Source organism: Canis lupus, chromosome 11, assembly GCF_003254725.2.
Source record: "Canis lupus dingo isolate Sandy chromosome 11, ASM325472v2, whole genome shotgun sequence".
In the NCBI taxonomy this organism is placed as follows: Eukaryota; Metazoa; Chordata; class Mammalia; order Carnivora; family Canidae; genus Canis; species Canis lupus.
The window spans coordinates 40,740,587-40,754,570 of record NC_064253.1 but is presented as its reverse complement, the minus strand read 5'-3'; the positions used below and the strand labels follow the sequence as shown (position 1 = coordinate 40,754,570).

Genomic DNA, 13,984 nt, shown 5'->3' with positions numbered 1-13,984 from the left:
GCCTTTCCTCCTATACTCTCAGGATCTTCCCTTGCATACACCTGCTCCTCACTGAGCCTTATAGTGCCTGGGTCTTCATCTCCCCACAGTCTATCAGTTTTTCTCTAAACAAACCACAAGTAGTGGAGTATCTGAACTACCCACCACCAGCACACGTAAATCCTTGCATGTCTCCTCCAATACTGCATCCATCAGGCAGATCCTCCATGGTCCCCACATAGGACCAATGTCATCTTGCTACCTAGAAGTTGAACTCCTTAGGAAAATGTTAGAACCATTCAGATTATTGTCATAACAAACCTATGGGGGACACCTGGGTGGCTCAGAAGTTGAGCGGCTGCCTTTGGCTCAGGGCATGATCCCAGAGTCCTGGGATCGAGTCCCACATCGGGCTCCCTCCATGAAGCCTGCTTCTCCCTCTGCCTGCATCTCTGCCTCTCTCTCTCTGTCTCTGCCTCTCATGAATAAATAAATAAATAAATAATAAAAATTAAAAATTTAAAAAAAATACGGTCTCTGATTTTAGACCTTCAGTACATCTCCTCAATCCTTTCACTTGATCAACCCTCCTTCCTACTTTCCTTGGTCATTATTTTAAACCTCAACATCTCTATTGAGGAATCATACCAGAGCCTGCTCTCCTAGTCTAAGCAGACAACATCATCTTTCACTTCATCTTTCGCATCATCTTTCGCTTCACTGAAAAAAAAAATGGCGTCCAGAAATGTCTGAGGGAAACTTTTATATATATATATATATATATATATATATATATATATATATATATAGTTTTATAAATATAGTTTTATATATATATGTTATATATCATAAAAACAAATTTTATTTTTGAAGAATCTTCTTACTCTCTCTGTGAGCCTTTTAAACAGAAAATTTCCCAAGCCTCACCCTAGGCTCTCTTGTCTCCACATTTTCTCTTCTACTCCTGTAGCTTCAATTGTGTTCTTTATGCAAAGGACTTTTTTGTCTCTATTATCAGTCCAGACCTCTCTTCTATGCACCATTAAAACTTCAACTCAACATTTCCACTTATATACATATCCACAAAGCACCTCAAAACGTCATGTCCAAAATTGACATCTCTTTCTCTGCAAGTCTCTCTTTCTCCATGGTATGTTCATGCATGCAGGCTGGCTCTCTCTCTCTCTCTCTCTCTCTCTCTCTCTCCTCCCCACACACTCCCCCCCCCCACACACACACACACAAATCGATTTTCTTATCTCCTCCTCAGTAAAAGGCATCACCACCCAGTTGCCTGAGATAGAAACCTGGTAGTCATCCTTGCCGCCTCCCTCTGCCTCACCCAATTCATCAACAATTTCTACTAATATTATCTCCTGCTTCCCTCAAATCCAACCACATTTTCCTGTTCAAATAATGAACAACAACCTAGTTCAAATAAGGAAACTAGAGCCGAGAGAGAGGTTAAGACATTGAACAATGTCATACAACTAGTAGGTAGCAAAGCCACCTCAGACTCCCATCTGTTTCCAAAGCCCATGCTAAAAATGAGAGAATACTGTCTCTGTTGGAGGAACTCTCACAGCCAAAGATACCTCTATGAAATACATATTACACTATTTCAACTGCAGGATGGTCCAAAACCCAATCAGAGAAGGCATTGGGGGTAATCAGCTTTCCAGAGAAGCATTTAAAGCTTCAAACAGAATCTGTAATTGTTCAAAGAAGTTCTATGTTAAAGAGGTTCTCCTGAGATAGTTTCTACATAAAGACAAAACAAATGGACCTTTGACCAGAATGAAGAGATAGGGGTATAAACTGATGCTGAATAAAAGAAGCCATCGATGTGACCATTAATGAGGATATGTCATGAATGAGAATAATCCTTTGCTTTTTAAGCTACTGAGATTCTGAGGTTCTAGTTACCATAGCATAACCTGGTTTATCATAACTGATTCAATCTCCTTCTGTTTTCATTCATTCAGTGTGGTGCTCGCACTATCAAATCCAAAAAGAAATAAATATTGAAAAGGCTGCAAAGTACTGTTCTCTCCTGGAAATTTTTTCTAATAATTTCACTTATTTTCTTGTTAGGTTCATGTTTCTCCCAAGTTTCTCTCTTTATACTTATGTCACTGAAGGTGTCCCTTGGGGGGACTGAGAAGAAATTAATGTTAGGGCAAAAAACTAAATGAATGGCAATTTTTTTTTTGGCAGTTCCTAAAATAAAATCACCTTGAAAATTACATAAGAATGCATCCTGAAGCCTATGGAAGGTGATGTAAATAGGATCTATTCTTTCTACCATAACATCTTTCTAGAGCTGTATCTTTATGTCTCCCTGAGTGTAGTCAGCCAAAAAAACATTCTTTACACTAGAAGCCGCATCTACTTTTATTCAGTGATTTGTAATGCTAAATTACATTTGATAGAAAGCATGGGCTTTGGGGTCTAGCAGAAATAAAAGTTCAGGTCTTGGTTCTCTGCCACTCCCCAGTGTTGTGATCTTAGGCAAGTCTAAAATGAAGGCAATGGTGTATCCATCCCAGAGGTTGGGATGTGAGGTTTAAAACCCACTGTGAGGGCAGCCCGGGTGGCTCAGCGGTTTAGTGCCACCTTCGGCCCAGGGTGTGGTCCTGGAGAACAAGTCCCATGTCCGGCTCCCCGCATGGAGCCTGCTTCTCCCTCTGCCTGTGTCTCTGCCTCTCTCTCTCTCCCTGTGTCTCTCATGAATAAATAAATAAAATCTTTAAATAAATAAATAAAGATACCTCTTTATCTTTAAGGTTTAAAACATCAGTGAATGTACAGTGCCTATTGCAATGCATGGCTAGTGAGTGCTACTATTAGTAGTACTGCTATCATTTTCATCATTTTTATTTTTGCTGTGTAACAGATACATGGGGACCTGTATTTGTGTATCTAATCCAACACAGCAAGGTCTGAAAGGCAAGAGAATGTGTAGATTCTTTTGAAGAATGGAAGGAATGAATTCCAACATACATGCAAACTGAAGAACACATGGACATCTTAGGAGTTAACTTCTGGAAAGGAATCAAGAGACGATCGCTGTAAAATTAAACTTTTTTAACCTAATATTTAATCAGCGATTCATGTGCTTTTGGAGGCAAATCTTACTACCATAAGCCCTATAAGAAAAAACAATAGCTGCTTGTTTGGGGTGGGGCAGGAGTAAATTCACAATATGCTATTAAGTGGTAAGGGTGAGAGAAAGGCCATATCTGGAATAACTGCAAGTTTGAGGGGCCTAAGCAGCTAGGTGAGTGGCAGGCCCATTAACTAAGATGGGGAAGACTGGTGGAAGAGGAGGATTTCTGGCAGGAAAAGCAGAGAGGGGTGGGTGGAAGCAAAAAGATCAAGAGTTCTAATTTGGGCCTAAAAACTTAGACATCAAAGTGGAAATGTTCAGTAGACAATTTGATACACAGCCTAGAGATCAGGGCATGGATCATGGGGAGAGTTAACCATGTAGAGACCATTGGCATGTAGATGTTAAATATTTAATATTTAAATGATAGCAATTGAGGAGAAGAGAGAGAACAGTAGGACACTGAAGCCCTTAAATCCATGGTGCTCAGGCCAAAGAAGAGCAGCCAGGTAAGGTGACTGAGAAGCAGTGGCCGGTAAGTCAGGAGGTGCCATGATGCTGGAGCAAACAGCGGTTCAAGGAAGGCAGCACGGTCAACTGTGTGCACGAGGCTTAGAACTCACCACATAAAGTCAGCCACTCTTCATTTCCCTGCCTCCACCTTGTATGGCAATACCACAGTTCCCTTCCACTTTCTCACACTTGTGCTTTTACTCTTATTCTCTTGCATTGGGATTCCTCTTCACTTGCCAATATCCTATCCTTATGACCCAGCAAGAATTCCATGACCTTGGTAATGCATTTCCTGACACCACTAATAAAAGATGCCCTCTTCTGCCATCATATCCCATAGTCCATCGTACACTGTATTTTATTTTGCTCTCTGCTATAATTATATGTATTCTCTCTTCATCCTTCCTGTATCTCAACTGGACTATAGTAGAGACTCCCAACACCTCATAACGTCGCAGAATGTTTGGCATGTATTAGGTGCTCAAAGATTTTCAACGAGTCATATCCAAAAATACAGAACTCAAATCTGGAGAAGTAACTACAAAGGACAAAATCTTTTATCACTTTAGATTTCTGTTTGCCAGCACATGCGCCATCTGCACCCAAGCCCAGGAATCATTTACACATTTTCCTGACCCTCCGTAGCAAATTGGAAGGGGTGATCATGCCCAGAAAACAAATTTGTTTTAAATATCTTTTCTTTAAAGACCATGTGACCAAAAAATGGTAATGTGGGCAAAGCTCTTGCCACAGGCCTTGGCTATGTACCTCCTGAGCTAATGGCTATTTTAAAAACCATTTTGGGGATCCCTGGGTGGCGCAGCGGTTTGGCGCCTGCCTTTCGCCCAGGGCGCGATCCTGGAGACCCGGGATCGAATCCCACGTCGGGCTCCCAATGCATGGAGCCTGCTTCTCCCTCTGCCTATGTCTCTGCCTCTCTCTCTCTCTCTCTCTCTCTGTGACTATCATAAAGAAATTAAAAAAAAAAAAAAAAACATTTTGACTGATGTTTCCTCCAGATCTCAGGTGTAACAATTTACAAAAGTCTCATGGATGAAACAACCTTTATGATCCCTGAATCTCACACTAAAAAGCTAAAAAGACCATACCATTCCAATCCTTGGGTTAAAAGTCAGGCAGCAATTCTTGAACGTTCTTGCTTCAAACATCAGCATCTACTTGCATTCTCTTACACAGGGGAGGAAGACTGTGGTAGATAGAAGCCATCTGGAAGGTAGCTGTGACCAAGAGTTGGAAAAGGAGGAGAGAGAAAAAACAGGCTATCAATGGGAAACACAGAGTCAAAGCTTCATGAACTGAATAGAATTTCCACAGGTCTAATGATTAATGAGAATTCCCTGCCAAGCTACTATGTGCAACATGCTATAAAAATGGCTGGGGTTTATGGCAAGAATGTCAAGTCTTAGGATTTCCTTTATCCCCTCTTCTCTTGTGCACTCTATTGCACCTCAGGTGTCTTCCAAACTAATCACTTTTTCATGGTAAATGGCAATTCAGAAACACAGATCCCTATACTTTTGCTTAAAAAGTCCAGGTCTTTACAGATCTTTTCAAATAGACAAATAGCCTTAGGATTAAGGATACACCTCCCTTTCAGGTTATTTTCCAGACCCACCACAAATTAACTGTGGGATCGTCCAAACTGGGTGTTTACTTTACAATTCCTACTTCCTATGCTTTCAGACCCCCATATTCAGAATCAGAAATTTTTCAGAGGGTGCGAGGTGAGCAAAGTGACACCTATTGCCAATGCCCAGTAGTAGACTGCCTAAGTATAAATAATCAACCTAAACGCTCTTTGCTTGCTAACATTTTTCTCGCAAGACGAAAGAGTCCAGTAACCTCCTTTTCTTAATGGTGGCGCCACTTCAGCCATGCTCTGGAAGGTATTGGTTTCCTTACGTACTATGTGAAACCATCAGAATAAAAGGGCATCATGAGAGAAAGCAACAGTGTGGGGCTTTGCGGCCTATTGGTTTAGTTGCTCATACAAGAATCTGGGAGGGGGAAACCCCCAAAAAATTAGTCATTTCATTTTGTGTTGCAGAGCTCAATTCAGGTTAACAAAGCATTTGCCAACAAAGGAGTTGGGAGAATGACAGTATTCACTTGCTCTAGACTGAATAAGCAAATGTGGGATTTGTGGGCTGACTAATGTCCTAGGATAAACCAGGCACTTAGCCAAAATCTAGGAGCTTTGATGAAAAAGAGAGCAAGCCCACACTTTTCTTCTTGGAAAGTGACCCATGGGAGTATTGATGTCCACAGGGCAGCCTGGGCCTTCAGCTTGCCTTAAAGTTTCACCCATATTCAGTCATGGGGAATTCTCAATGCCTCTGTAAATCAAAGGCCTAGCTCAAGTGATAGAAGCTGGATTCCGTCTTCTTGAGAAGTCTTAAATATGCCATTCACCTCCTTTTAGAAATGTGTTATCACGGTCCCTTTTTAAATACTACATTACTCTGAAAATATACAGGTAGGCCACTAAAATGTGACTCTGGTTCTATCTTTCCTTTCATTCATTCATTTAATGCGTTGGCCACTTCCCATATGGTGCTCCAGGCACCATGTAAGTGTCTGTGGATAAAATGGTGACTGAATCAGACACAGTCCATGCCCTTGGGAAGCCCCCAGACCAACCTTGAAATCTTTAAGAGCACTGGAAAAAAAAATAAAGTATTGTAACTTTATTTTTGGTTGGAGGCAAGTGTTAAAATTCGCAATTATTTTTATTGGGCAAGGCAAGAAGTCTTTCAATTAAGGTCCAATATAAATTTGTAGGGATGTCAGAAATAAGAATAAGGGTTTGCCCTTTTTTCTACTATGCTATTGGGACCATACAACCATGGTCTAGATGAAAATTGATTTTATTACAAACTGCAGCTAATTGAAATGCCAAGGGTTAAGTTTCACATGTTCTTAACTAACTCAAGAAAAACTTCCCGGCAGCAGCTGATACAATCTTCTTTAAACCAAAAATGTGGCTTATCTACCCAGATCAGAAACATACAGGGCACCCTCAGTAGGTTAAGTGTCTGACTTCAACTTGGGTCATGATCTTGGGGTCCTGGAACTGAGCCCTGCATTAGTCTCCCTGCTCACCCGGGAGTATGCTTCTCCTTCTCCCTCTCCCTTCCCCTCCCCTGTTCTCTCTCTCTCTCTCTCAAATAAATAAAATCTTTAAAAAAAGAGAAACATATGGTACGTGCATGGAATGATTCATTGTGAACAGAATACAAACTAGAAGGAGAAAGTTCATAGTGGTAACTGACATGGTGGTTAACTGAGAAATAGAGAACATTTCAAGGGTCTCCACAAACATCTCCCAACTTTCCTCCAAATTTGGAGTCTTAAATTGTATTTACCTACATCAGAACTTTCATACTTCCCTTATGAAGACCTAATCTTCAGGATTTATTAGCCCTCCAGAGTGCCACAGGAGGCTGCCAAACGGCAAATACAGAGAATTAGTTTTAAGAGGCATTATATGTAACCGCATTTAGGAGGAAATTCAAGTAGATTAGCGAAGATTTCAAGCAGGCTCTTTCGCAGACACACCCACAAAACAAAAACAAAAACAATCCCCCCACAAAACCTGGCAAAGAATATTTATGAAGTCATCAAATCAATGCCAAGTTTAACATACTTTGGTTAGTCTCATAAACATCATTCTGCAGAAAATCGGGGCCCCTGGGTGGGCTCAGTGGTTGAGCATCAGCCTTTGGCTCAGGTCGTGATCCTGGGGTCCTGGGATGGGGTCCTGCATCCTCTGCCTGTGTCTCTGCCTCTCTCTGTGTGTCTCTCATGAATAAATAAATAAAATCTGGAAAAAAAAAAAAAAGGAACGTAGGTATTATTAAATCAAGGTTTGGAAAAGGAGCCTAATCCCTGCTTACTTACTCTGAAGGCAAGAGTCAGAGTTGAAAGGGAAAGCTTTGGCCAAACTAGAAACGAGCTATTTCAGGTTCTAAAAATGGGAAAAGAGACCTGCCCCCCGGAGCTGAATGATAAGCGGGCAGCAGAAACCACCCGCAGGAACTCAGAGCGGCAGTCAGGAGCCCAGAAGGCCGGGGACCAAGCCTCGGCCGCAAACCAGAGGAAGGCCTGCGCAGGAAGCTGGGAGGAACGCGCGGGGCTATGGAGTCGGGGACAGGATGAAGCCAGTCCATATGAGGTTCAAGAAAACCGAGCTGGCAATTCAAGCATCAAAGTGCTTCCTTATGTCATTAACTCAGGACCACATCCTGATTTCAAACAACGTGGAGCCACGGAGAGGAAAGCCGTACGAACCGGGGTCGCTTTGAGTCTGCGATGATCAGAGGCCCCTCTGCGCGCTCTGCGCCCCCCCACCCTGGGCCCCCCACCCTGGGCCCCCTGCGCGCCCTGGGCCCCCCCGGGCCCCTCCAACATGAGCAGTGTGACCCGCAGTGTCTGATTTCCCAGCAAAATGAGACAGGCGGCTTGACTTGACAAGTAGCACGAAGTTGCATAAAGAGCTTCCCTAGATAGTGCCAGAGAGCTCGGTTGCCAAAAGCCCGGGGTGGTTATTAGAAGAGGTTACCGCCCCTGCTCGGCTGACTAGAGCCCCGTCATCCCCAGAAAACAGCCGCGCCAGAATCCGGCCAAAGCAATCACCGCTCCCTTGGGAAGCATTGGCCGTTCACCGCCGGCTCTTGCTAACATCCCTGCCTGTCTGCAAAGCGGCTGGAAGGCGCAGCGACAGCAGTTCCTGCCGTCAATTAAGGAGAAATTGCCCAGTGGGATTTTACCTTTTAATTGGACGTCAGCCACGCTGTTTCCTTTGGTTACCTATCAGCTGGGAGTTCCTTGGCAGCCAAGTTCTAGTGCAATTCACTCCCACACTCATCAGAGCAGTCTGGAGGAAGAAAAGCTGCCCAGGGGTCAGAGGGCCCCAGATCTTTCCCTAATCAGCTGCAAGGCTTTGGGCTCGCCAAATTGCTTCTCTGTGTTCCCCTTTCCTTTAATTATACAATAGGAAATATAAAACCTACCTCTCACATGCTTATGAAGTCACAGGAGAGAATAGATGAAAGGTGACTGAAGGTATATTCATATAGACATACTTAAGTGTGTATGTGTACACACAGCTTTTTAAAATGTTTTCCAATTGCATAAAAGAGAAGTGTAGATTGATCTAGATATTTCAGAACAAATTGCCACACTTGGTTTTAGGGCAAAAGCCAGTTGTCTCAATTGTTCAGACCATCTTTCTCTCCAACTCTCTGTCATGGAATCTACAGAAAACTGGCTTTCATGCCAGCTAGGAGGCCAGAGACAAAATATTTTGAGGTAAAAGCAGAAAGAGCAACTGATTATTGTTTACTTTATGTTAGCCAATCTGTGAAGTACTTTACAGATATTATTTCATTTCTTCTTCATTACAATCCCATGAATGATGTATTATATGATACCATTATATAGTATGCCAAAGTTTCTGAACAAATGTATTGTCTGAACTGATACTGAAATTCAAACCTGTCTGACTTTGGGGCCCTTGATCTTAATGAGAGCCATTCTAGCTCTGTGAAGGAAACTGTGCTTCTCTTTCGTCCCTGCTTGGGCCTTTGGCATTTTGCCCTGCTATTAAAAGCTGGGCCGGGGAAACCTGGGTAGCACAGTGGTTGAGGGTCTCCCTTCAGCTCAGGGTGTGATCCCGGGGTCCTGGGATTGAGTCCCACATCAGGTTTCCCTCACGGAGCCTGCTTCTCCCTTTGCCTATGTCTCTGCCTCTCTCTGTGTGTCTCTCACAAAAAAAAAATAAAATCTTTTTTAAAAAATTATTTTAGGGATCCCTGGGTGGCGCAGCGGGTTGGCGCCTGCCTTTGGCCTAGGGCACGATCCTGGAGACCCAGGATCGATTCCCACATCGGGCTCCCGGTACATGGAGCCTGCTTCTCTCTGCCTGTGTCTCTGCCTCTCTTTCTCTCTCTGTGACTATCATAAATAAATAAAAATTAAAAAAATATTAAAAAAAAAAAAATTATTTTAAATAACAAATAGATAAATAAAAGTTGGGCCGTGTGCTCTGGTTGGTCTGTTGGTCAATCCCTTTGTGGCCCTTCATGGAAGAGCAGATGGTACACGGGGGGTATGGTGTGAAGGGGAGTTCCCAGCAGAGAGGACAAAGGTTCATGAGTAAAGCACCTATGGGATTTAGTTTTGAAGGGCAGCATTTCTTGGGTAAAGGCCACAGAACCAGTAAGACATTTTCTTAGATTCTCCGGTTATTCCATTTATACAAAAACTATCTTTCAGATGTAGGAATTAGCTGTTTGGAAATTTTATTCAATTAGGATCAATGCCTAAAAAGTTGTTGTTTCCTATGCCTACCTGCTACTTCACGTGGTGGCTTTGGAGTTAGATACATTTCAACTAGGCGTTCGAATTTTGTCCTAAAAAGCAGTACTGGCACAGGAAAGGTGTCTAATATGCTTCACCAGGATGCTTTAACCCTAGAAGAACCTCATGGCATATAAGCTTAAATATTAGAAATTATCTAAAAACACCAACTGGGAAGACTTAAACAATAGCGTTTTAAAAGTGAGTAATAACAGTATCTGAATGGCTGATATTTGTTGAGACCTTACACAATAGAAAGCATAGTGCTACACCTCTTATGCAAGTTATTTCATTTGGATTTTGCGACATCCCTCTGAGGCAAGCAGTGCTAGGATTCTCATTTTCAGATGAGAAGACTAAGTTTGTCATCTGTATTTCTCGTTGCCAGAATGACCACCAAAAATGACAAAGGAGGATAGAGTTGAGGCTTATATAATGGAACATTACACTTTTCCAGTGTCCTCTGAGATACCTTATTCCTTCACCAAAGGCAGTCCAAAAATCCATTCATCTGTTCTATTGCTTTACCAAAAGGGATTGCAGACTCAGTATATTCCATGAAATTATCCCCCCTCAAAAAAAAAAAGTAAAACCTTGAAAGAAGCAATTAAAGATATTTAACTTAAAAGGACTTGAGAATGAACTATGACTCCAAGAAAAGGGTATATGCAATTTATGCAAGTTATTGTGAAACCTAACAATCCAATGGAGAACCCTAACCTGTCAGACTAGCCCCATAAGTAGTCTCTTCCATGCAATTCGATGAAATTATTCCATTATAGTTATAAAAAAAAAAAAAAAAGAAGGGCTGGAGAGAGCTTTTGTTGAGACTTGCAGGATCTGAAGAGTTAGCCCATTATGATGAGAAGCTTTGGTTGGTATGTGTCCTTTGGCCAGCTCTCTCACTACTATAACCTGCCCCAGCTGAGAGATTTCCTATCAGCATGAACCTTAGAGGTCCACGACCTGGGGCAGCAAGGTTAGTACAGAAAGACACTGGCAGGATGATAGTGACAAGTTGTTGATGAAATCCAGCTCTAAACTATACCCAATGATCTACATTGCCCTTGGGTTTCCAACTTAATATTTGTTCATCTAGTATCTAACCACAGAAAAGGGGGATCTCAAAATCACCTTAAAGGGAAAATATCTAGGAGGAAGTTATATAGTAGGTCCTTGCTTCTTTTTTTTGTTATTATTTTTTGAAGATTTTATTTATTTATTCATTAGAGACACAGAGAGAGAGATAGAGACATAGGCAGAGGGAGAAGCAGGCACCCTGCGAGGAGCCCATTTATGGAACTCGATCCTGGAACTCTGGGATCATGCCCTGAGCTGAAGGCAGACGCTCAACTACTGAGCCACCCAGGCATCCCTGTTGTTATTATTAATTAGCTATATTTTATAACACATTTTCCTTAATGAAGACAGTATGAATAAAAAAAATAACAGGGAATTTGGTACCATTGAACCTGAGCTATAAGAATCAGAATAAAAAATAATTATGATACGTTTTAGCATATGTAATGCAGTGCAGCATTATAGGCTGCTCCTGCTTGTTTCAGACTTGCTGCTTGGCTAATCTATCACAAATGATAAGTGCTTCAGCTCAGCAGTTCTTGGAGGCATGGAGTTGCAACAGTGGTGATGGAGTGTTTATCCAATACCTGAGTCAAAGTTAAATCTCAGAAATAACTGTTTCTTTCCCACCAGTTCACAAGCATCCAGACTTTCCTTTTAAAACTTGAAAATAAAATACTTTTTTTAATATATAGTTTTTTTATTGAAGTTCAATTTGCCAACATATAGCATGACACACAATGCTCATCCCGTCAAGTGCCTTCCTCAGTGCCCGTCACACAGTTATCTCATCCCCCCCGCCCATCTCCCCTTCCACTTCCCCTTGTTTGCCGTCTCCCCTTCCACTTCCCCTTGTTTGTTTCCTAGAGTTAGGAGTCTCTCATGTTTTGTTACTGTCTCTAATTTTTCCCACTCATTTTCCCTCTTTCTCCTATAATCCCTTTCACTATTTCTTATATTCCCCATATGAGTGAAACCATATAATGATTGTCCTTCTCCAATTGACTTACCTCATATGACTGAACAAGAATTAGGTTTATTCTTCCCATCAAAAGAGAGACTGGATGTAGGAGAAAGAAGAGGCAGAGGTTAATCTTGTGATTTGGCTTTGACCTAAACATGGTAGATATATCCTAATCTCCCTTCCTAGACACTTTTATCACCTTGGACAGTGTATGGAGTAGAGAAATTCAGGGAACATGAGATACCTCTACTTGATAAATAGAATGCAGCTAGTTCTACCTTTTAATTGAGCACAGATGTTTACTTGAAACCTCTGGACCAGATCCTCCTACATTTTTCCTCCTCTTGAAGCAACTATCTATACAGGGTCAAGTCTCCAATGACAACCTTAGCAGTTCCTTGAGGGGCAGGCAGTCTAGAGGTTTAAGTACATGGGCTTTCACATCCTATCTGGGTTCAAATTACATGTCCAACACTGATGTGGCCTTGGAAGCTCAAATTATTTTACTTCTCTGATCTTTCTGTGGTTCCTCAGTCTCTAAAATGGAGATACTAATATCTTATGGGATTCCTATTAAAATTAAACAAAATGAAAAAAAAATTCAGAAAATGATGTGCATAAAGTTCCTAGTGGAGTGCTTAAAACATAATAGAAGTCAGTACATTTTTCTCAAATTATTGCTGTGATCTAGTTCAATGAACTGTACTTTGAGGTTGCTCTCAGGTCTGGGGAATCATTCCGATGGCTCCTATTTGCTACAGGGAAATTTATCCGGAAGAAAAGAAGCTGTTCAAAGAACCTGAGAACTTTCTCAAGAGACCTGAGCTATTTAAGTTGTCCCAAATTTGTTTCCGATGCTCTGAGATCAGGGCTAACAAAATTTCAGCCTACTAAATATTTAATAAAGCCAATAAATTCATCTTAGTTTCATTTTGTGATACTGCAATACAGTATTATATTATTGTATGTATACATAAAATATTGTTAAATGAATGTGCATGGTGATTTGCAAGATTCTAAAGAGCTTGAACCATAATTTTGAGGAATTTCCATCATGATAGAACTTTATACTGTTGTATCTTCACTTTTATAACATATTTTTAAGTCTATATGGCCTATTCAACACCAAGATCTTGGTAAAGAATATAAACTTCAAATTTTAAATGAACTACTTTTTAACCTGCAGTATTACAAAGAGGAGGGACAGTCTGTGTGTTTTACTATTTCTTCCATCAAAACCACAGCTACCACCAGCACCCAACAACTACTGTTCCCCAAAACTATTCCACTTATTAAGCATTGACAGTTGAAAGAAATAATTAATTTAATGGGGCTATGTTATTTGTACATTTTCTGAGACAGTTCTATGAAGTACCATTAATAATAAATACTTGTGTTAAAAAGCAAGCTATAGAGGTTATAGCAGTGACTTGGTGAGACTACTGGAGGGTTCAAATCCCACCCCACCACTAATTTAGCAGTATGGAGTTGAATGAATTAAACACTGGAAGCCTTGATTTCTACACCTACAAAATCTAAACAAATTCAAAACAGTGACTATTGCATTCAATCTGATTAGATATTCTGATCAGTGTTTTGTCTAATATATAAGAAACACTCAGGGCACCTGGATGGCTCAATCAGTTAGGTGTCTGCCTTTGGCTCAGGTCTTGATCTCAGGGTCCTGGAATCAAGCCCCGCATCCAGCTCCCTGCTCAGCAGAGAGTCTCTCTCTCCCTCTGCCCCTCCCCCTGCTCATGCTCTCTCTTTCTCAAATAAATAAAATCTAATAAAAACATTCAATACAGCAGCTACTGTATGCTAGAATACAAACAATTCATTTTCATTTTATAAATATGCCCATGTTTCCTCCTTTCCCTTTTAAAAATCTACATGTTTTGGGCAGTCCAGGTGGCTCAGCGGTTTAGCGCCGCCTTCAGCCCAGGGCGATCCTGAAG

General features: G+C 41.3%; 1 long non-coding RNA gene across 7 annotated transcripts in view; it reads right to left on the bottom strand.

Moving 5' to 3' along the window:
- Positions 1-13,984, bottom strand: part of LOC112650025 (uncharacterized) — a 139,859-nt gene that overhangs the window by 96,835 nt on the left and 29,040 nt on the right. For 3 of the 7 annotated variants that reach the window (XR_004803653.2, XR_004803658.2, XR_004803665.2), the window contains 4 exons: positions 12,073-12,122; positions 8,392-8,498; positions 7,269-7,445; positions 4,711-4,839 (listed from right to left, as the gene is read on the bottom strand). This is a non-coding gene — a long non-coding RNA (uncharacterized LOC112650025). Of the gene's footprint in view, positions 1-4,710; positions 4,840-7,268; positions 7,446-8,391; positions 8,514-12,072; positions 12,123-13,984 lie in introns of all 7 variants that reach the window. The other 4 variants (XR_004803652.2, XR_004803659.2, XR_004803666.2 and 1 more) reach the window with 2 other exon arrangements.